The sequence below is a fragment of the Prionailurus viverrinus genome, chromosome B1 (assembly GCF_022837055.1).
Source record: "Prionailurus viverrinus isolate Anna chromosome B1, UM_Priviv_1.0, whole genome shotgun sequence".
Lineage (NCBI taxonomy): Eukaryota > Metazoa > Chordata > Mammalia > Carnivora > Felidae > Prionailurus > Prionailurus viverrinus.
Genome location: NC_062564.1, coordinates 21,989,929 through 22,013,607, shown reverse-complemented (window position 1 = coordinate 22,013,607; position 23,679 = coordinate 21,989,929). Strand labels below are relative to the sequence as shown.

The following is a 23,679-nucleotide window of genomic DNA, read 5'->3' as shown; positions in this document are numbered from 1 at the left end:
GCATCATCACGAGAGAATAAGAATTTTCTACTGTTCTCCCTTAAAAGAACTCCAGTTTAAACAATTATCCATGGATAAGAGATCCTTTATGGAAGTCCAGGAATCCAGTGGAGAAGTTCTAGCACACTGCTGGAGCAAAGAAAGTCTGAAATTTGACATAATAAAGAGGGTAAGTGGAACAGTTTCATGTTACTCACATCATCCCTCCCCAATGCGGCACAACCCCGTGCCTAAAGAGACTTTTCTGGCCAGTTATTTTTTCCACAGGGAAGAGAGCTGAGAGCATGTGAATGAGCTCCAGGCCTTGCCAGTTCTGTGGGATTCTGGCAAAGACACCCTCTTCTTTCTTGCCTCATCTAGAATACTGAGGTATGCTGCAAGATTGCGGAATGAGAAACATCTGGGGGAGTGCCATTAAAGAGACGTGGATCCTATCAGCTCTCCTGCAGACACCATCAAAAAGCCCACTCACAAGCCCCTAGGAATGCCTCACTTATAGAGCCCCCAAATGGCCCACATGCACCACTAGTGCTTCGGGCACCTTATACACTTACCCCACCCTGTGGCCAGCTCCCTGTGTGAGCTCTCCACGGCAGGGGGAGTGAACTGTGACAGGGAGCTAATGAGTATTCACCGGACCACCATAATTTCCCAGTAACTGAACTCAAAGATACGGAAATCTACAACTTGCCTGATTAAAAATTCAAAGTAACTGTTTCAAAGAAGCTCAGTGAGCTACAGGAAAACACACAAAGCCAATTTCATTAGAAACACAATACATAACAAAATGAGAAGTTTACCAGAGAGACATAAATCATGTAAAAGAGCCCAACAGAAATTCTAGAGCTGAAGGACACAATGAATGAAATGAAATGTAAGACAGCATCGACAACAGATGCATCAAACAGAAGAAAGAACATCAAGTGGAAGGCAGGAGTTGTGAAATCATCCAGTCATAGGAGAACAAAGGAAAGCCTACATGAAATATATCATTTAGAGAAGCAATCTATGTATTACTGTAGTGTCAGAAGCAGGAGAGAGAGAGAAGGGAACAGAAAGCCTATTTAAAGAAAAAAAAAAAGGCTGAGAATTTCCTAAAATTAGTGGAGAGATTTGGACACAAGTTCATAAACGTAACAGGTCACACAAAAACTAAAACAGAAAATTATCTTTTCCAAATTTATAATAAGACTGACTAAAATCAAGAATTTTAAAAGTAACAAAAGAAAAAAGAAATTCTCACATACAAGGGAATCCCTAGAAGGCTATCAGTGGATATGGATAATATAATCAAAGTTCTGGAAAGAAAAACTGCCTAACAATACTTTACCTGGTAAAGTCCCTCAGAAATTAAGGTGAGATAAAGATGATCCCAAAAAAATTTAAAGCACAGAGACTGGCATCACTAACCTGCCTTACAAGAAAAGCTATAAGGAATTCTTCAAGAAGAAACCAAAGGATGTTAATTCGTAACATTAAAGCATATGAAGATACACAATACGCTGGTAAAGGTAAGCATATAGTCACATTCAGAAGACTCTAATATTGTAATAAGGTGGTGTGTTAGTCACTTAACTCAAGTATAAAAGTTAAAAAGCAAAAGTATTAAAAAGAGCTATAATAATTTGTTAAAGGATACTTAATGTAAGTAGTAGTAAATTGTGACATCAAAAATATAAAATGTGAAGGAGTAAAGGTTTTGTATGCAATTGAAAGTAGCGTAAAATAGACTGTTATATCTGTAGGATGTTTTACGTAAGACTCATAGCAACCACAAAACAAAAACCTACAGTAGATATGTGAAAGATAAAAACAAGAGAATCAGTATCATTGTGGGAAATTATTAATTCACAAAGCAAGGCACTAGGAGAGGAAGACAGAACAATGAAACTTTAAAACAGCGAAAAAAAACCAATAAGATATCGTTAGTAAGTCCTTACCTATAAGTAATTACTTAGAATGTAAATAGACTAAATTCTCCATTTAAAGTCATGCAGTGGGTTAGTGTATGAATAAAAAAAAGACCAACTAGGGGCGCCTGGGTGGCGCAGTCGGTTAAGCTTCCGACTTCAGTCAGGTCACGATCTCGCGGTCCGTGGGTCCGAGCCCCGCGTCAGGCTCTGGGCTGATGGCTCAGAGCCTGGAGCCTGTTTCCGATTCTGTGTCTCCCTCTCTCTCTGCCCCTCCCCCGTTCATGCTCTGTCTCTCTGTCCCAAAAATAAATAAACGTTGAAAAAAAAATTAAAAAAAAAAAAGACCAACTATATGTTGCCTACAAAAGACTCACTTCAGCTTTAAGGATACATAAAGACTAAAAGGGATGGGTTAGAAAAGATACTCCATGCAAGGAAAAACCAAGAGAGCAGAGGAAGCTACATTTATATTAGACAAAAGAGACTTCAATACAAAGCTGTAATGAGAGAAAGAAGGTCATTATGTAAGATAAAGGCAACAATTCATCAAGAGGATATACAGTCACAAATACACATGCACACAACTTTGAAGCACCTAAATATTTTAAAAGCAAATACTGAGAAATCTAAAGGGAGAAATAGACAACACAATAATAGCGGACAATGTCAATACAGCACTTTCAACAAAAGGTAAGTAACCCAGACAGAAAATCAATAAGGAAACATTGGACTTAAATTACAATTAAATCAAATGGACCTAAGAGATATATAAAGAAATTCCACCCAATAGCAACAGAATATACATTCCTCTTACATGTACATGAAATATTGTCCAAAATAGATGATACATTATATCACAAAACGAGTCATAGCAACTTTAAGAACAAGTATCTTTACTGACCACAAAGTATGACTAGACATCAGTAACAGGAGGAAAATTGAAAAATGCACAAATATGTACAAATTAAACAATACATTCTGACCAACAGGTCAAAGAAGAAATGGAAAGGGAAAAACATCTTGAAACAAAGTGTAACATAACATGCCAAAACCTATGGAATGCAGCAAAAAGTAGTTTAAGAGGGAATTAAAAAAAAAAAAACAAAGACAACCTAACTTTACACATCAAGGACAAGAGAAACAGGAACTAAGTCAAATTTAGCAGAAGGAAGGAAATAACAATGATTAAAGCAGAAATAAATGAAAGAGACCAGAAAACCAATAGAAAATAACAAACTATGACCTGATTTTTTTAAAAAACTTAAATACTGACAAACCTTTAGTTAGAAAAAAAAGAAGTTTCAAATATATAAAATGAGATCTAAAAGAGAAGATATTACAATTGATATTACAAAAATTCAAAGGATGATTTTTCATCCAACATTTTAGCAAGGCTGCAGAGGTAGCTGCTAATCTCCAAGTTTTACATGCCACCCAAGGACTACAAGAAGAAGAAAGATGCTGGATGGTCAGCTAAAGATAAAGACCCAGTGAACAAATCTTGGGACAAGGCCAAAAAGAAGTGATCCAAAGGCAAATTTCGAGACAGGCTCAACAACTTGGTCTCGTTGACAAAGTAACATATGACAAACTCTGTAAGGAAACTTCGAACTATAAGCTTATAACTACAGCTTATTGTCTCTGAGAGACTGAAGATTTGAGGTTCCCTGGCCAGGGCAGCCCTTCAGGAGCACCTCAGTAAAAGACTTAATAAAATGGTTTCAAAGCAGAGAATTCAAGTAAGTTATACCAGAAACACCAAGGATGGAGATGCCCCAGTTGCTGGTGAATATGCATGAACAGATCCCACCAACTGTACACTTTGGAAAATAAAACTTTATTAAATCAAAAAAAATCAAAGGATAAGAGACCACTATGAACAATTATATTCGAAAAATGGATAACTTAGAAGAAATGTATAAAGTTTTCCACATATATAAGGTACTATATCTGGCCCAGGACCAGATGGTTTTATAGGTGAATTCTATTAAATATTTAAAGAATGAACACCAATACTTCTTAGACTCTTCCAAAGAATTACGAAGAAAGAAGCACTTTCAAAATCATTTTATGATACCAGTGTTTCCTGATACTACTGGCCAATATCCCTGATGAATAGAGATGAAAAAATTCTCAACAAAATACTAGCCAACTGAACTCAACAGATAATTTAAAAAAATCATACAGCATGGTACAGTGGGGTTTATTCCTAAGATGCTGAATGGTTCAACAGACACAAATGAATGAATGTGACACACCACATTAGTAGAATAAAGGATAAAAATCATATGATTATGACAATACATGCAGAAAAGGTGTTTGACAGGGGCATCCCGGTGGCCCAGTCATCTGAGCATCCAACTCTTGATTTCTGCTCAGGTCATGATCTCATGGTTCGTGAGATCAAGCCCCGCATCAGGCTCTCTGCTGTCAGCTCTGACAGCAGAGCCTCTTGGGATTCTCTCTCCATCCCCCTCTCTCTCTGCACCTCCTCCACTCATGTGCACTTGTTCTCTCTCTCTCTCTCTCTCTCTCTCTCTCTCTCTCTCTCTCTCAAAATAAACACTAAAAACGAAAAACGATTTTACAAAATTTAGCATCCTTTTATGTTAACTCTCAAAAAAGTAATTATATAAGGAACATATATCAACAGAACAGAAGCAATATAGCACAGGTCAACAGTTAACATCATACTCAATGGTAAAGGGGTGAAAGATTTTCTTGTAAGACCTGGAATAAGGCAATGGTGCCTACTGTTCACTCCTGTTCAACGTGAAACTGGAAGTCCTAGCAAGCAATTAGGCAAGAAAAAGAAACAAAAGGCATCCAAATCAGAAAGAAAAACGTAAAATTATCTGTTTGCAGATGATATGATCTTATATATAGAAACTCACAAATACTCCACCAAAAATTGTTACAACTAATAAATTCAGTAAAGTTGCAGAATACAAAATCAACAAACTTCAGTTGCATTTCTATAAACTAACAAAAAACTATCTAAAAACAAAATAAACAATCCCATTTACAATAGCATCAAAAACAATCAAATATTTAGGATTAAATTTAACCAGGATGTGAAAGGCTTGTACAATGAAAAATGTAAGATGCTGATGAGACAAACAGAAGAAGAAACAAATAAATGCAAAGATATCCAGTGTTCATGGATCAGAGAATCATTATTGCTAAAATGTCCATACGACTCAAAGCCATCTATAGATTTAATGCAATTCCAATCAAAATTCCAATGACATTTCTCACAGAAATAGAATAATCCGAAAATTTATATGGCACTTAACCCTGAATAGCCAAAGCAATCTTGGAAAAGAAAACCAAATTGGAAGCACCACACTTCTGAATTTCCAACTATGTTACAAAGCTGTAATAATCCAAATCGTAAAGTACTGGCATAAAAATAAACATATAAGCAAAAGAAACAGAATTGACAACCCAGAAATATACCTACACATATATGGTCAAGTAATTTTCAAGAAGGGTGCCGTGAATACTTAAAGGGGAAAGGATAGTCTTTAAGAAATGTTGCTAGGGAAATGGATGTTCATATGTAAAAGAAATTGGACCCCTATATTACAGTACTCACAAAAATTAACACAAAATGAATTAAAGACTTAGATGCAAGACCTGAAACAATAAAACACCTAGGAAAAAATGTATGGAAGAAGCTCCTAGACATTGGTCTTGGAAATATTTTTTCTGCATATGACACCAAAATATTTCAGTAAGGCTTAAACAAAAGCACAGGCAATGAAAACAAAATAAACAAGCGGGACCATATTAAACTAAAAACCATCTGCCTGTCAAAACAAATAATCAATAAAATGAAAGGGAAAACCTACAGAATAGGAAAAATGTTTGTAAGTCAATTATCTGGTAAGAGATTAATTTCCAAAACACATAAAAAACTCATGAAACTTTTTTTTTTCATAAGAAGACATACAAATGGCCAAGTGGTGTATGAGAAGATGTTCAACATCACTGATCATCAGGGAAACACAAACCAAAAATCACAATGAGACTTCACTTCACACCTGTGAGAATGGTCATAATCAAAAAGAAAAAAAAAAGATTACAAATGCTGCCAAGAATGTGGAGAAAAGGAAGTCCTTATGTACTGTTGGTGGGAATGTAAACTGCTGTAGCCAGTGTGGAAAACAGTACAGAAATTCCTCAAAAAATTAAAAATAGCAATCAATACCATATGATCCAGCATTCCCACTACTAGATATCTACTAGAGATATCTGCATCTCCATTTTCTCTGCAGCATCAATGACAACCACCAAGACATGGATACCACCTAAGTGCCCACTGATGAATGAATAAATATGGTCCATATATACAATGTACATGTATACATTATCTGAAAATACAAGAGGGCCTCATCAATCAAGTTTCAACTGAGAAAGTGAGAAGAGAATTGCTGCACCTTGTACTCTTAAGAGAGAAGTACCAGATTTAGTGAATTGTTTCCATTTTTAAAGCAACCTATACCAATTTCTTTTTTGTGCCTCTACTGACATACCAAGATGGCCAGAAAAAAAAGCATTAGTGGGATCTAAAACAATAAAGACTCCTGGCAGGTCCTGGTTGCAGGATAAGCATCCCAGATGTGTTACTGTTTCTCTCATAGTCTAGAACTCAATGGAAGGGCAGTTCATGACTCAGTAGCAAAATATTTGTTTTTTTTTAATTTAGTTTTTTTATTTTTTAAAATTTATATCCAAATTAGTTAGCATGTAGTGCAACAATGATTTCAGGAGTAGATTCCTTAGTGCCCCTTACCCATTTAGCCCATCCCCCCTCCCAGAACCCTTCCATTAAGCCTCAGTTTGTTCTCCATTATTTGCTTCTAATTCCCATGACCCTGGATCATATTGTTTAGATATTTTGGTATTCAAGAAAACAATCTCTACCAAGCAACACAATAATGTTTCCAGCAGCGTGAACACTTAGATTGAAACCAAGTAAGTATACAGAAAAAGATATTATGGTGTTAGAAGTGACTGATCCATACTAACAGGGAACAAAATACTGCTGCTCTATTATTAGAACCAACAAGTATACTGATAGACCTTAGATGTTCCTTGCTTTGTACCACCATGCCCAGAAGCAGATGTTTACTCCTACTCTCATACCTCTCTGAAGGCAGGACTATCAAGAGCTTAAAATTTCATTGGGAAAAGACCTACATCCAGCTCAATGCTTTGCCAGAGTACATGGGTACTGTGAATGCTGTTAGCATTTAATCATATCTCCATAAAAGGAAACATAAGCTTTTGTAACGTGGTTTCTTTGTATCTGGTGATGTGGTTACAAAATCCTTGACAACCACAGGCACAGGAAAAAGGAATTCAGTAGACCAAGATAAACAAAAGTGTAAATTCAGATTCAGTCATTCACAAAAATAGGATTATATAGCTTTAATAAGCCAAGTTACTCTATTGAAAAAATACTTCCAGGGGCGCCTGGGTGGCGCAGTCGGTTAAGCGTCCGACTTCAGCCAGGTCACGATCTCGCGGTCCGGGAGTTCGAGCCCCGCGTCGGGCTCTGGGCTGATGGCTCAGAGCCTGGAGCCTGTTTCCGATTCTGTGTCTCCCTCTCTCTCTGCCCCTCCCCCGTTCATGCTCTGTCTCTCTCTGTCCCAAAAATAAATAAATGTTGAAAAAAAAAATTTAAAAAAAAAAAAATAAATAAATAAAAAAAATAAATAAAAAAAAAGAAAAAATACTTCCAAATTCTATCATAATGGAGTTTGATAGCTCATAGCTTCATTTATTATTTAATTACAGTAGGTATTTTTTTTTCAGTAAGGCTTAAACAGATATTAGAGTTGGAAAGAAGGAGAAAATTTTAATATGAGGTAGGGAACTTTTCACATTTTCAGATAAATGTGATCACAGAAGCATGATATCAAAGTACGAGAGCTATCTATACATGTAACTCCCTATTTCTCTTTTTTACAATTGAGCTCATACAGCAAGGGAGTACATTAAATAAACTGAGGACAGCAACAAGGACAGATTTTACTGTGTTACCACTAAGAAGCATGCCTACATCAAATAAACTAGGTAACCCAGTGTGGTCATGTGCAGTGAGTCAGGCACTGGAGGTTAGCTGTTCAGTGTCCTGTGATGCAATGAATTATTTGATGAGCCAGTAGGCCACCCGTGGGCTCTGTCAAAGCAACTTGAGTGGTTCCCTAGCAGCAACCTGGACTTGAGTCACTAGACTATCACAGGACCAAAGACACACAGTCTCAGTATCTATAGTCATTGGGAGCCAATATAAGGCCAAGTTAGCCAGTATGTACTCAAAGTCTAGCTACTAATGGACCCAGAGAAGTGTGATTACTAGTCACAAAGTTCCAGAAAAGGAAGATCCAGAAAAAAAGGTAACTTCATGTTACGGAGTCATGAAAACCAGCTTGTATATTCCATACCAGCATATTTCCCTGTGTAAGTGAAATATTTCATTTTGAAAAGTCCACATTTTTCTTCCACTATCTACATTCTCTTTTAAGATAACACAGGTACTTCAGCTTATTTTTTACAGCAGATAACCATGTAAATATTAAATGACTCCAAGTGTTAATTTATTGCAATATATTAATTTTATTATATTAAGTCCAGAACTTTTTATGGTAGCAATCCATCATTTATAATCTATGAATAAAATACAAAGTAACAAGAGTAAGACTTGTTTTTAAGTTAGAAACTCAAATTTAGGAGAGGTCTTAAAAACAAATAGCTTTAATATTCTGAACTGATTTTCTCATAAATAGCAGCTTTGTATTTGTTTTGGTTGTTTTTTATTAAATCCTATATCTTGACAGAAATCTGCAATCAAAGCCACTTTGGAGATAAGATAGTATTGAGTTCAGAATACCTGTACAGTCTCCTAAATATAACCTATAAAAATAAGTTTGTTTTGAGAAAGAACACATCCCTTAGACCATTTGCAAAATACAAGAAATAACATATTTTCAGTTGTTTTTGCTGTCACAAGGGGAAAAAAATAGCTAAACATATCTAAAGAGGCCCACAGTCTCATCTAGCAGTCTTTAATTATGTAGACTGCCATTTTTAAAGAGTCAGTAAGATGAAGGAAAAATATGCTTTGAAATAATATGGATCAGAGTCTAAATTGTGGGTCTAACCATTACTGCACTTCATTTTTCTGTGACGCACATTTGTTTTTCACATTTTACAATTCTTGAAGACAAGAAACATTCAGCCGGTCATGATGCAGTTGCCATTGCCTGTATATGAGTAAACACCAGAGGTTTGGGGCAAAGTAGCAAAACGTGTGTCTGTGACTGGGAAAACAAACTTGGACACAGTAGTAAAATACATTTTAATTCTAGAAGCAAGTGATTGTGAGTTAGTGGTGATAATGGAGTAGAAGAGTTCTACCTACTTGCAAAGCCAGATTTAATTTTGATGCAAAAAGATTTAAATTATTTTAGGGATTCCTTAAAAACATGCTGTTCCACTAACTTTTCTGGTATGAGAGAGCCGCAGAGGACTATGTGTGCAAAACACGTGGTTTATTAGCATCAAAATGTTGATTCAGAAAAATCAGGCTCTGAATATGAATATTAAGAATATCTTACCTAATCCATTGACCTATATTTTCCTTTTAAATATGTAAAACATATTTATATGAAGATATATATGCCAAATTAAGCGTAAAGGAGATCCTTCGGTATGTATGAAATTTCAAGTCAGAAAAGAGTATTATGTCACAAAATTACTATCAACATTTTTAGTGGTATGTGAGAAAATGGTATGTCTTGTAATCAATGCATCTTAAGTTGGATGAAATACAGTATTTGCGTTTTTTCCACGGTCAATTTTTTTTAATCCTAAGCTTCAATTTTCTTATTCATAATATTTTCATTAAAATTAGAAGTACTCTATCTTAAAAAGCCTGTCCTATGATATACCTTCAATACTTAGTTATTACTGTAATTATTAATTAAAATCCCCACATTTCCCATTGAATAAATAGCAGGTAACCAAAAAGCAATTTTAAAAAAGATAATTAATCATGTGTCCTTTTCACTTGTATAATTACATAAATACAGCTGTTTATTATCCATATGGTAGTTCTTACAATAAAAACCATGATAAATAGACTCTAAAATGGTCCCCATTCCTATATGGTTGAATATCTCTTTTTCAGAAAAAATGATAAGAGCATCAAAATCCACCTATAAGTGGTCACATTTTTGGTGAGTAGGGTATAACTGGAGGGTCAGTTTTTGTTTTTGTTTTTGTTTTTTTAAATACTAAGGCACTATTTTTGTCTGTTCTTTTGCAATAATTGTATTTTTTTTCTTTGGATTGGCACTTATTTTCACATATTCAGTATGTAGAACTGATTATGATCTAAATCTTTTTTGCAATAAAATGAGTCTCAACTTTTTCTTTATATAAATCTTTGGACTTCTCTTAGCAGCAAATTTCACCATTGTGTTATAAACTTAGATAATCAAAATTCAATGGCAAAGTATGCGTCCAGAAAGACATATTCATTTTTAAAAACAAGTATGTTGTCATAGAACAGCATTCATAAAAGATGACAACCGGCAATCTGACAACATAACACTGTAGATGAAAACACCTTTTAAAAAGGGCAAGTTCCTCCAAGAAAAAATAGCTAGCAAAAAAAAAGAGAAGATAATTATACATTACAGAATTGTCCAAGAAGAATTTATATTTCCATACTGGCTGTTTTAATAAATGAGGGATGAAAAGGATGAGGCAGTCATATTTAGGACCCTATAAAGAATAACATTAGTATTCTATATGAATCTGCAAATATTTAATTCCCATATAATTTTCCAAGAGCACTTTAATTGGGTCACACATGTTACTACTGAGCACTCTTTGGACACGTTCAGAATCATCTGAAGACTAAGTTTCCACTTAATATAGGTGTGAGTAAATCAATAAAACTGAGGATCTTATTAATATGTCATTTATACTCACTGGCTAGTAAGTCTTGATGACATTCAAATTATGTATCAAAGGATTCTGAGTTGTCAAAATTTGTAACTTCAACATTTACACTGTTGAAGTAATTTAAACAATCATGAGTTACAGCAGCAAACTGTCTCTGGTATAAAGGAGTATTGTCACCACTTGCCCCCAATTCCCCAGTGAAAATACGAATCTACATTCTTGTTGTGCCAGTTGGCAGAGAATATGAAAATAACCCAGGTGGCCTTTATTACACTTCAAGTTGGAAAAGAGAGCCCGTTGCCTTGGTTAAGGAAGGGATGGAAAGAAATTAATACTAACAGACTTATTTTTTAATCTAAGAAATACATCCCATGCTTTTACATTCTTTTTTCAAACTGACACTTAGAGTTTCACTTTGGAAAAAACAAATGCCTGACAGGGAAATTGGAGAATTAGACGAATGAAGAATAACTGTCTACATGGTTTGTTTTATATTTTTTGTTCACTACTCTTTTTGAAGCTAGATGGGATTACAGGATAAATTCTATATATCTTATTTTTTTAATGTTTATTTAGTTTTCAGACAGCAAGAAAGTGGGGGAAGAGCAGAGACAGAGACACAGAGAATCCCAAGCAAAGCCCAAAATAGGGCTTGAACCCACAAACCATGAGATCATGACCTGAAATGAAATCAAGAGGAAGACGTTTAACCAACTGAGCCACCCAGGCACCCCTAATATCTTATTTTTAACTTAACATTTATATCGAAGAATTTTTCATGTTGTCAACTTCACAATCATTAATAGCGCAAAAGGACTCAAAAGTATATCTCATGTTTATTTATATTTGTATTCCTTTTTTAACTCATAAATGACATTATCATACCTATACAAGTTTTGATATTTTTAAGCTGACACTCTATAATAGACAGAAGTATCATACAATTATTTAACTTTGTGTTAATAAGATTATTAATGAGACTGAATTTGACATACGTTTATAGGGAAGGGCTGTGGCCTTAGCTATTATTACCAAAATGTAGATGTGGGCAAGGTACTGAACCTCTCTTAGTTTCAGTCTCTTCACCAATTCGATGGAAACCTATTTGTACTTCACATGGTTTTTGTGAAGCTTAGACTATGCGCAAACCCCAACATCTGGAAGCTAATTCATCTCCTGTTTAACCTACTATTTCCATTTAGAGTGAGTTCTCTTTGAGAATTGGCTGATCACAGAGAAATACTTTATGTATTTCAATGAGTTTTGCATATAATAATGACATTAATTATAGGTCATATCTGTAGCGAATGTTTTTCAATGTTAAACTTTTTATGTTTATGTTAAATGTAAACAGTTTAAAATATATTTTTTATAACTTGAGAAAATATCCATTTGAAAATTTTGATAAAATTTGTTTTAACTTTATTCTAAATTTTGGCAAACCTAAAAATATAACCCTTTGATCATTAAGAAATTTAAATAAATTTATAAATTCAAGTAAAAAATTATCTTTTTTACTTAAATTTTAGTAAGTTAACATACAGTACAATATTGGTTTCAGAAGCAGAATTCAGTGATTCATCACTTACATTCAAAACCCAGTGCTCATCACAAGTACCTTCCTTAATACCCATCAACCATCTAACCCATCCCCCACTGCCCTCTATCACCCGTCAATTTGTTTTCTTTTTTTTTTTTTTAACATTTATTTATTTTTGAGACAGAGAGAGACAGAGCATGAACGGGGGAGGGGCAGAGAGAGAGGGAGACACAGAATTGGAAGCAGGCTCCAGGCTCTGAGCCATCAGCCCAGAGCCCGACGCGGGGCTCGAACTCACGGGTCGTGAGATCGTGACCTGAGCTGAAGTCGGACGCTCAACCGACTGAGCCACCCAGGCGCTCCCCCCCCCCCCCCCCCGTCAATTTGTTTTCTATTGTGAAGAATCTCTTGTGGTATGTTTCCCTCTCTCCTCTTTTTTACACCACCCCTTCCCATATATTCATCTGTTTGTTTCTTTCTCTCTTTTTCTCTTTCTTTCTCTCTCTCCCTTTCTTTCTTTTTGAGAGAGAGACAGAGAGCAAGCAGGGGAGGGGCAGAGACAAAGGCAAACACAGACTCCAAAGCAGGCTCCAGGCTCTGAGCTTACAGCACAGAGCCCGATGTGGGTCTCAAACTCACGAACCGTGACATCATGACCTGAGCCAAAGTCAGATGCTTAACCGACAGAGCCACCCAGGCACCCTGATCTGTTCTGTTTATTAAACTCTACTTATTAATGAGCTTATACAATATTTTTCTTTCTCTGATTGACTTCTTTCACTTAGCATAATACATTCTAGCTCCATCCATGTCACTGAAATTGGCAAGATTTCATTCTTCTTGATGGCTGAGTAATATTCCTCTGTGTATGTGTGTGTGTGTGTGTGTGTGTGTGTGTGTGTGTGTGTAGATACACACACATGACCTCTTCTTTATCCATTCATCAGTCAATGGACATTCGGGCTCTCTCCATAGTTTGGCTATTGTTGATAATGCTGCTATAAACACTGGGGTGCATGGACCCCTTCAAATATCTAACTTTGTATCCTTTGGGTAAATACCTAATAGTGCAATTGCAGGGTCATAGAGTAATTCTATTTTTAGTTTTTTTGAGGAACCTCCATAACGTTCTCCAGAATAGCTATACTAGTTTGCATTCCCATCAACAGTGCAAGGGGATTCCCCTGTTTTTTGCCTCCTCGCCACAAGAAACCTGTTTCTCGTGTTATTAATTTTAGCCATTCTGACAGGGATGAGGAAACATCTCAACGTAGTTCTGATTTGTATTTCCCTGATGATAAGTGATATTGAACATCTTTTCATGTGTCTGTTAGCCATTTGGATGTCTTCTTTAGAAAAGCCTCTATTCATGTCTTCTGCCTGTTTCTTAACTAGGTTCTTTGTTTTTTGGAAGTTGAGCTTGATAAGTTCTTCATAGATTTTGGATACTATCCCTTTATCAGATATGCTGTTTGCAAATATCTTCTCCCATTCCATAGCCTTCCTTTTAGTTCTGTTGACTGTTTCCTTCACTATGCAGAAGCTTTTGGTCTTGAAGTCCCAACAGTTCATGTTTGTTTTTGTTTCCCTTGCCTTCAGCAACATGTCAAGAAGTCACCTTCTCAAAAAGGTCAAAGAGGTTGCTGCCAGTTTTCTCTTGTAGGATTTTGATGGTTTCCTATCTCACATTTAGGTCTTTCATTCATTGTGAGTTTATTTTTGTGTATAGTGTAAAAAAGCGGTCCAGTTTCATTCTTCTTCATGTCACTCTTCAGTTTTCCCAATGCCATTTGTTTAAGAGACTGTCTTTTTTCCATTCGATATTCTTTCCTGCTTTGTCAAAGATTAGTTGACCATTTGATCGTGGGTCCATTTCTGGGTTTTCTATTCTGTTCCATTGATATATGTATCTATTGCTGTGCTAATACCATACTGTCTTGATGACTACAGCTTGGTAATATATCTTGAAATGTGGAATCATGATGCCTCCAGTTTCGTTTTCTTTTCCAGGATTGCTTTGGCTATCCAGGGTCTTTTGTGGTTCAGTACAGATTTTAGGATTGTCGTAGCTCTGAGAAAAGTGAAGTGGTATTTTGAGAGGGATTACATTAAATGTGTAGATTGCTTTGGGTAGTACAGACATTTTAACAATGTCCGTTCTTCTAATCCATGAGCATGGAATATTTTTCCATTTCTCTGTGTTCTCTTCACTTTCTTTCATAGACATTCTATAGTTTTCAGGGTACAGATCTTTTAGCTCTTTAGTTAGGTTTATTCCTAGGTATCTTATTCTTTTTGGTGCCACTGCAAATAGTATTGATTCTTTGATTTCTTTTTCTGCTTCTCCATGACTGGTGTATACAAATGCAACAGATTTCTGCACATTTCTATCCTGTGACTTTGATGAATTCATGTATTAGTTCTAGCAAATTTTTGATGGAGTTTTTTGGGTTTTCCACATAGAGTATCACATCATCTGCAAATAGTGACAGTTTCACTTCTCCCTTGCCAATTTGTATACTCTTTATTTCTTTTTGTTTTCGGATTCCTAAGGCTAAGACTTCCAATACTATGGTAAATAGTAATTGTGAGAATGGACATCCTTGTCTTGTCCCTGACTGTAGGGGAAAGGCTCTCAGTTTTTCCTGAGGATGATATTAGCTGTGGGTCTTTCATATATGGCCTTTACAAAATTGAGGTATGTCCCATCTATCCCTACTTCATTAAAGGTTTTTATCAAGAATGGATGCTGTATTTTGTCAAATGCTTGTTCTGCATCTATTGACAAGACCCTACGATTCTTATGCTTTCTTTTATTAAAGTACTGTGTCACAATGGTTTGTAAATACTGAATGGGCCCTGCAGTCCAGGAATAAGTCACACTTGATCATGGTGAATAATTCTTTCAATGTACTGTTGAATTCGCTTTACTAGTGTCTTGCTGAGAATTTCTGCATCCATGTTCATTACGGATATTGGCCTGGAAGTTTTCCTTCCATATCTATTTTTTTGGAACAGCTTCAAAGCAATAGGTATTAACTCTTCTTCAAATGTCTGGTAGAATTCCCCTGGGAAGCTATCTGGCCCAGGACTCCTATTTGTTGGGAGATACTTGATTATTCATTCAATTTCTTTCCTGGTTATGGGTCTGTTCAAATTTTCTATTTCTTCCTGTTTCATGAGTATCTTTGAATTTGTCCATTTCTTCCACATTACCCAGTTTGTTGGCATATAATTTTTCATAGTATTCTCTTGTAATTGTTTGTATCTCTATGGTGCTGGTTGTGATCTCTCCTCTTTCCTTTGTTAATTTATCTATTTGGGTCCTTTCTCTTTTCTTTTTGCTAAGTATGGCTAGGGGTTATCAATTTGTTAATTCTTTCAAAGAACCAGTTCTTAGTTTCATTGATCTGTTCTCTTGGGTTTTTTTTGTTTGTTTCTATATTATTTCTTCTCTCAGCCTTATTATATCCCTTCTTCTGCTAGCATTAGGCTTTATTTGCTGTTCCTTTTCTAAGTCCTTTAGGTGTAAGGTTAAGTTATCTATTTGGGAGCTTTCTTACTTCTTGAAATAGGCCTGAATTACAATAAACTTCCCCCTTAGGACTGTCTTTGCTGCATCCCAAAGGTTTTGGACTGTCGTGTTTTCATTTTCATTTCCATGTATTTTGTAAATATCTTCTTTAATTTCCTGGTTAACTCATTCACTCTTTAGTAGGATGTTCTTTAACATTTGAGATCTTTCCAAATTTTTTCTTGTGGTTGACTTCAAGTATCATAGCGTTGTGATCTGAAAATTAACGTTACCTGTAGAACTGGTATTTCTGGGGATGTTCTCTGGTCCCTTCTAGTCTTTGTTGCTTTTACTTATTTGTTTCCTCCAGTCAAAGAGCGCTGATTAAAATTTCTTTAGTGGTTTAGTGCTCATGAACTCCTTTCGTTTTTGTCTGGGAAACTCTTTATCTCTCCTTCTATTCTGAATGACAATCTTGCTGGATAAAGAATTCTTAGCTGCATATTTTTCCCATTCAGCACGTTAAATATTTTCTGCAACTCCCTTCTGGCCTGCTAGGTTTCAGTGGACAGATCTGCTGCTAACCTTATGTGTGTACCCTTGTAGGTTAAGCCCCATTTGTCCCTAGCTGCTTTCAGAATTCTTTATCTTTGTATTTTGCAAGTTTCGATATGACATGTTGTGGTGTTGACCTGTTTTTGTTGATTTTGAGGGGAGTTCTTTGTGCCTCTTGGACTTGAATGCTTGTTCCTTTCCCTACATTAGGAAAGTTCTCAGCTATAATTTGTGCAAATAAACCCTCTGCCCCTTTTCCCCAGCCTTTTTCTCCTGGGATTCCTATATATAGATATTGTTTTGTTTTATAGAATCACTGAGTTCCCTAAGTCTACCATCATGATCTGCTAGTTTTCTTTCTCTCTTGTTTTCAGCTTCATTATTTTATAGAATTTTATTTTCTTTATCACCTATTCTGTTTCTTCAATCCTTGTTGTAACTATATCCGGTTCGTTTTACATCTCATTTGTAGCATTTTTTATTTCAGCCTGACTAGTTTTTAGGTCTTTGATCTCTGCAGAAAGGATTTCTCTGGTGTTTTCTATGCTCTTTTCAAGCTCAGCTAGTAGTCTTATGACTGTTGTTCTAAATTCTTGTTCAGATATATTGCTTCTATCTGTTTTGAACTAGTCCCTGGCAGTGATTTCTTCCTGACCTTTCTTTTGGTAGAGAAATCCTTCATCTTGTCATTTTGGCTAAGTTTCTTTCTTTTGCATGTTTTGAAAGCTTGTCATGTTTCCTGCACTTGAGAGTACTGCTATAGTAAAAAGGGATCATACACTGTCCAGGGTCTGGTATTTCCATAAGTGTTTCTAGTATATGTTGTGTGCCCTCTGCTGTTGCATTTTGGCTACTCTTTTCCACTGGTCAGTCTTCTGCAGAGCTCCTCCTTGCTTGCAGTGGGGAGCGTTTGGATCTTTAATTAGGTGTGCTTTGATTTATTTGTTAAAATAAGCCTGGAAATAAAGGTGGGTGGGGGGAGGAAAAAAAAGAGACAAAAAAAGCCTGATCAAAAGAAAAAAGAGAGAGAGAAACAGAAAAGGAACAACAACAACAAAAAAAAACAAAACAATAAAAAAACTGTAAGCCTGAATCCAAAGAAAAAGAAAAGATAAAATCTAAAAAGGAAAAGAAGAAGCCTGATCCAAAAAACAAGAGAAAAGGAAATGAAAAAGCAAATTATCAAACCAACAAAAAACCATAAGCTTGATTCCAAAGGAGGAAAAAAAGAAGAACAAGTAAGCCTGGTCCTATTTCCATCAGAATTGCAGATGTTGTTCTGAAGAACTCGATTATCAGTACACTTGGTGCATTCGGGGTGCTGCCTGGGCTGGTCTTCTGGAGGACAGGCCCGCTGCACTGACTGTCAGTCAGACCTGCCCCAGTAAACATGCAGTTGCCAGGCACAGTGGGGTGGGTTTGGTGTAGGCGGGTCCCGCCTCCACTGGGGGCCACTGTGTTGCTCTCTGAAGTCCCACCATATTGGTACTGGGGGGAAAAGGCACCGCCCCTCCCCCCCCCCAGACAGGGGATCTCTTACCCCCTACTGTTCAGGAAGCCCTCAAAGAATAGTGAGAGCAGTCAGCATGCCCTATGCCACAGTCCTCCTGCATTTTATCTTTGGCACATGACAGGATTTAAAACTTAAAATCTTAAATCATCTAGCACCACTTGGACTTGCTCCATTCCTCCAGAATAGAACCTCTCTTACCTGTTATGCGGTCACCTGACAACCATGAAGATCATTCTGCCAGTCCTCCCATCAGTTTCCTGGGAATTCCAAGTGATCTGACCTCAATACAGCTGTGTTTGAGGGGTGAGGAGGGCCCAGGGTCCCACTACTTCTCTGTCATCTTAACTCCCTCCCCCTCAAGCTAAGAATTTAAATTGTTTTGACTGGGTAGGAAGCTTTGTCATTTGGTTAACAAGTATCCCAGAGAATGACAGAAGGAGGATTCTCTTCTCCATTGATTTATGACTCTTTGAATGATTCTAAGTTTGTTTTTGTTGTTCCATCTCTCATCTTGTGTCAGTATCAATTTCCTTTACCATGGCATTGTAAAAAGACTAGCCTTGCCTCACCATTATGAGAAGAGTTTTTACTGGTTTCTGTAAGGAGTTTTATATGCTACTGATTCATTTTATAAGCATCAGTGACAGAAAAACATAAAACTAAATATAACAATGGTAACCTCATTGACAGGAATTTTGCAAGAACATTCCTCAGGTTATTACTTAAAAAATTTTTATGTTACCGAAGCCAAGAGTGGGTCAGAGCAACCTACATAATAATAAGCTGGTATTTACTGAGAGCTTACTACAGATGAGCCAAGAATTACTGTAAATGCTTCACATATATTATCATTTTTTTCTCTTAACATCATCTGTAAAACATCTCCTCATGACCTATAAAGATGCTCAAAGAGCCAAAGGACACCATAGACAAACAACTGAAGGAAACCAGGAGAACGATGTCTCAAAAAATAGACAATCTGAAGAAAGAAAAAATATAAAAAAGAATCAAATAGAAATTTTATAGGTGAAAAGTACAATAAGTGTAATATCCTATGGGGAAACTGATACACAGAGAGCCAAGGTTACACATCTGGTAGGACGTAACGCCAAAATTCAAATGTGGGTAGAACTCATGGTCTACCCGTCCTGTCAACCTGAGTGCACTTCAGAGTCTACTGACTATCAGGTTTGCTTTGATTCCATAACCTGCACTGGCCAACCCCAAAACTAGACATTTATACTGGGAAAAGAATGCTCCCTTAAAGCCTCATCCTAGTGAAGAATTCTAATAGCCACTTAAGAGACTGGAAAAGATTTAGACTACGAATAGAAACAGGACATTCAGTATAAGAAAGAGAGAACCATTTTGCCTGAAATATTATTCTAAAAGATTTTACAACCCACTATTAGCACAATATAGGCATGCAAATCTCTCAAGAAACTACTTTTGAGAATTTAAGAATATTATGAAAAGCCGTTAGACATTGTGTACTTATGCACCAAAAACTCAGATTCATTCACCCAAATATATTCCAGTTCAACAAATCTATCATTTGAAAAACAGAACTATAGAGCAGGATCTATACAATCAACTTTATAAATTATATCGGCCTCAATTAGGGAAATGCATAAGTGAATAACCAAAGGATGGAAACTTAAATGAGAAAATAAAGACATTAACTTCTAGATATGGCAAATTTTAAAACACTATGTGTATAAATGTTACCAAAAAATATGTATAAGACATTAATAGTGCTAAACTTTGGATGGTAACCTTGTAACCAATGGATCTTTTATACTTGTGGATATTTTAAGTATTTCCACAGTAGGTATTTAATAATTTTGTATTTATTCAAATAGAAAAAGCAGACAGCAAGACAACATGTTCAAAATTATGTTAATTTGGGGGACAAAATGTTAGCCTATAAAAGTTAATATTAGATAGTTACATTATTTGGTCATATTTATTTTCTTTTGCCTGTACTTCTTCAGCCAGCATGCATTGTTTTTACAATCAGAATAAACTTTTAGAATATTATGTTCTACATGATGTCCATAACATTGCCAAGATGATTTTTAAAAGGAATTACAATGTGAAAACGTGTTGTTTTCTTTCTGATTAGAAAGCTAATCCTTGAGGATCCCCAAACCCAGCACTGAGTGGGCCAGATCTCTGAGTTATCAGGCAGGTTTTTGTCAATTGCAGCTTCTGCGGTATTTCCAACTCTCAGCACAGTCTGCTACAAGGAAACTCTTCAAAGTTGTCTGTTAAATTAATTTCCACACATTCAATCTATGCCAACAGAAGGTTTAGTCCTGATCACTAAGCACTATCTCACTCCTTAAGTTGGCCATTTTGATGTCCTCTTTGGAGAAATGTCTATTTAGTTCTTCTGCCCAATTTTTATTTCGATTGTTTATTGTTTTTTAGTTACATGACTCCTTTATATATTTTGGATGTTAGTCCCTTTTCTAATACAAGATTTGCAAACATTTTCTCCTATTCTATAGGTTGTCTTGTCATGGTGGTGTTCAATTTGCTGCGCAAAAGTTTTAAATTTACTGTAGTCCCATTTATTGATTTTTTCTTTTGTTGTTTGTGTTTAGCATCATGCCCAAATAAATTATTGCCAAAATCAGTATGAATGAACTTCTTTCTTATATTTTTTAGTTTTATGGTATCAGGTCGTAAGTTTAAATCTTTGATCCATTTTAATTTTTGTGAGTGGTATGAGATAAGGGTCCAATTTCACGTTCTACATGTGTTTCTTCAGTTTTCTCAATGCATTTACTGAAGAGACTATGCTTTCCCCATTGGATGCTCTTGACTCCCTTGTCAAATAGCTGACTGTATATGCTGGGCTTTAATCCTAGGTTCCCTCTTCTGTTCCACTGGTAAATGTGTCTACTTTTGTGCTAGCATCACACTGTTTTTGGTACCATGGCTTTATAGTACAGTTTGAAATCTGGAAGTGTAATACCTCTAGCTTTGTTCTTTTTTCTCAGAATTGCTTGGACTATTTGGGGGCTTTTGTGGTTCAATACAAATCTTTGGATTGCTTCCAGTTTGGTGAAGAATATCTTTGGTATTTTGATGGGGACTGAACTAAATATGTAGACAGTTTTGAGTAATATAGCCACTTATATTCATTCTTATGATCCATAAACATGGGATGTTTTTCCATTTATTTAGGTCTTCAATTTCTTTCAGCAAAGTTTTATACTTTTCATTGTACTAATCTTTCACTTATTTTGTTCATTCATATATATTTTACTGTTTTTGATGCTATCATGAATGGGGTGGTTTTCTTTCTTTTACAGATGCTTCATTATTCGTGTAAAGGAATGCAATCGATTTCTGTTATTGGTTTTGTATCCTGACACTTTACAGAAATTAATTACAATAGTTTATTGCCTGATTCTTTTGAGATTTTCTGTATATTGGATCATATCAGCAAATAAGGACAATTTTGCTTCTTTCTCTCTGATTTGGATGACTTTTATATCTTTATCTTGCCAAATTGCTCTAGCTAGGACTTTCAGCACTATATTGAATAGGAATACTGAGAGTGGGCATTCTTGCTTTGTTACTGATCTGAGAGAAAATACTTTCAATTTCTCTCCATTAAGTTTAATGTTATCTATGGCTTTGTCACAAATGTACTTTATTATGTTGAGGGGCATTCCCCCTATAACCACCCTATTAAGGGTTTTTATCAGGGAAAGGTATTTTGTGAAATGCTTTTCCTGTAACTATTGAAATGATCATGTGATTTTGATCTTTCATTTTATTGATGTGGTGTATTAAATTCATTGATTTGCATATGTTGAACAATATTTGCATCCCAGGGATAAAACCCACTTGGTTATGGTATATAATCCTTTTAACATGTTCCTGAGTTCAGTTTGCATCTATATCCACCAGGGATATTAATCTACAGTTTTCTTTTCTTGTGGTGCTCTTATCTGATTTGGGGAGCAAAGCAATGCTGGCTTCACAAAATGAGTTTGAGAGTATTCTTTCCTCCTCAATATTTTGGAAGAGTTTGAGAATGAACTGGTGTTAATCCTTCAAATGTATTTAATAGAATTCTTCAGTGAAACTGGTCTTGGAGTGTCTGTGTTGGGAGGTTTTTTTTTTAAACACTGATTCAATCTTTTACTGACCACTGGTTCGACCATTACTGGTCTGTTTGGATTTTCTATTTCTTCCTGATTCAGTCTTGGTAGGTTGTATGTTTCTAGAATGTATCCATTTCTTCTAAGTTATGTAATTTGTTGGCATGTAAATGTTCACAGTAATCTCTTATGGCTTTATGTATTTCTACAGTATCAGTTGTAACGTCTCCTTTTTCATTTCTAATTTTATTTAAGTCTTCGTTTTTCTTTTTCTAATTAAAAGTTTACCCATTTTGTTTATTTGTTCAAAGAACCAGAGTTTAGTTTTTTTCATCCTTTATATTGGTTTTCTGGTCTCTATCTTATTTATTCCTGTTCTTGGCCTTATTATTTCCTTCCTTCTGCTTTGTACTTATTCTGCTTTTTCTAGTTCCTTGAAAGGTAAAGTTAAGTTCTTTGAGATCTTTCTAATTTCCTAACATATGTGTTTATTGCCATAAACTTTCCTCTCAGAACTGCTTCTGCTGCACCACAGTATTTGATATATTGCACTTTCATTTTCATTTGAGATACTTTTTTTATTTCCCTTTTGAATTATTGAGTCAATGGTGGTTTAGAAGTGTGTGTCCATTTTCTAAAATGTGGCTCAATTCCAAACTTTACTTGTTGATTTTTGGTCTGGACAATCTATCCATTACTGATAGTAGGGTATTGAAATCTCTTGTATTGTTGTCCACTTCTCCCTTAAGACCTGTTATTAACTGCTTAATATATTCTAGTACTTGGGTGTTGGGAGTATTTATAATTGTTATATTTTCCTGATATACTGACTGCTTTCATCTTTATATAATGACCTTCTTTGTCTCTTTTCACACTTCTTGGCTTGAAGTCTCTTTTGTCTAATGTAAGTAGCTTTGGCCGCGTTCCTTCCATTTCTGTTTGCTTGGAAATTCATCGTCCATCCTTTTACTTTCAGCGTATGTGAGTCTTTGGAAATGAAATGAGTCTCCTGTAGGCAGCGTATATTTGGGTCTTGTTTTTCTTGTTTGTTTTTTGGTTGTTTAGGGTTGTTTTGTTGTTGTTGTTTTAATCCATCCAGGCTCTCCGTGCCTTTTGATTGGTGAGTTCAATCTTTTTACATTTATAGTGATTATTAATATGCAAGGGTTTACTAGCGCCATTTTATCTTTTTCCTTTTGGCTATTTTGTTCCATTGTCATTTTCCCTCTATCTCAGCCTGGCTTGTGTACATTGGAGGTTTTCTGTGGTGATTTGCTCAGGCTTTTTTTTTTTTTAAGGTCTTACTGTTAAAGCTTTCTAGAGAGAAAACAACCTTAGCTTGAGAATAATAAGGCCTCCAGTATTTTATGAATCTTCCTTAGCATATGAAAGTCCTTTCAGAGGCCTCCCTTTGGCTTTTACCTCCCCCAACCCCACAGTATATAAACACTCTTCACAACTCCAATACAGCTCTTTTTACCCACAGGTCCTGTCCCTGTGCTTCAATAATATCACTTTTGCACCAAAAAAAAAAGCCTCCT

General features: G+C 35.7%; 1 pseudogene; it reads left to right on the top strand.

The window, feature by feature from the left end:
- The first annotated feature begins 3,340 nt into the window (after positions 1 to 3,340).
- On the top strand, positions 3,341 to 3,712 carry LOC125164543 (40S ribosomal protein S25-like; annotated as a pseudogene).
- The last annotated feature ends 19,967 nt before the right edge of the window (positions 3,713 to 23,679 follow it).